The sequence below is a fragment of the Etheostoma cragini genome, chromosome 15 (assembly GCF_013103735.1).
Source record: "Etheostoma cragini isolate CJK2018 chromosome 15, CSU_Ecrag_1.0, whole genome shotgun sequence".
Lineage (NCBI taxonomy): Eukaryota > Metazoa > Chordata > Actinopteri > Perciformes > Percidae > Etheostoma > Etheostoma cragini.
In genome coordinates, this window is record NC_048421.1 from 56,140 (window position 1) to 57,255 (window position 1,116).

The 1,116-nt window shown below is 44.4% G+C and overlaps 1 long non-coding RNA gene across 1 annotated transcript in view; it reads left to right on the forward strand.

Annotated features, from left to right (window-relative positions):
* The window catches only part of LOC117958303, a 1,352-nt gene extending 1,076 nt beyond the window's left edge, over window positions 1-276 (forward strand). The window contains exon 2 of the long non-coding RNA XR_004659676.1: window positions 173-276. This is a non-coding gene — a long non-coding RNA (uncharacterized LOC117958303). The remainder of the gene's footprint in view (window positions 1-172) is intronic.
* The last annotated feature ends 840 nt before the right edge of the window (window positions 277-1,116 follow it).

Below are 1,116 nucleotides of genomic sequence, written 5' to 3' on the forward strand. Positions count from 1 at the left end.
CGTGTATAGAGCAGCATATCTCCACCAGACTCCATGTAAATAATCACTACTCTTAGCGTGTATAGAGCAGCATATCTCTACATGTAAATGGGTGAATTGAGAGATTTCGGGGCTGTTTCATGTTAAAGTGAAAGGATCTGACTCTTTAACTGAAAGCTCTCTCTCTGTTCAGACACTACAGCCGGAGCCAGCGTGACCGGGCGGCTCCGGGTCAAACGGCTGCGTCCCCTTCGCTACCTGCTGGACTTTTCTCCGTCACAAAGAAAGGAAGAGAGAGCAGCTGTTGTTCCCCACGCTCATCTTAGTCCCTGAACATCCCGACATTATTCCTGATGCATTCTGGGTGAACAGAAGACCTCCTACAGCCAGAGAGCAGATTTGAGCAGCTTGTAAATAACAAACTCAACAAGCCCGGCTGTCATTTATCCCGATATATACTCCGCTCCCTGAATGCAACACATCGTGCTTCTGTTTCTTCTTCTGTTTGAGATGTGATTTCAGTTTTGTACCACAGAAGAAACGGTCTGACTTGGCTTTTCAGAGTGAAAATATAAATGTATTTTTTTGCTATCATAAATAAATGAAAAACTTTTCAGTTCAACTTTTTAAATCTAAAAATCTGGTTCAGTCACTGAAGGCTAAATATTCAGGTTACACTTGAAGGCATCTTCATAAAAGGACGCACAGCTGGAGGTCTGAGGGGGTCACATGATGGGCTGGGAGTTGTAGTTCTCTGCACCTGATGTCATGTCTGCCGTAGTTAATGTATCAGTTAGTCAGTCACAACAGTTAAAATGAGACAAAAATATTTTATTATCTTCAAACTGAATGATACAAAAGTTTACATTTCTATCACATTATTCAAGGAGTGTGTGTGTCAGTTTCTGTGTGTGTGTGTGTGTGTGTTTCTGTATGTGTGCGTGTGTGTGTTTCTGTGTGTGTGCGTGTCAGAAGCTGAGGGAGAAGGTTTTGTACGACAGGTTGGTGAAGACGTCGATGTGATCGCTGCTCCCCCCCACGGTCAGCACCTGCAACAGGAAACATCGTTTACTATCCTCCCGCCACGTTAGTGAGTGTTTTGTGTGTGTGTGTGTGTGTATGGGAAGGGGGGGGGGG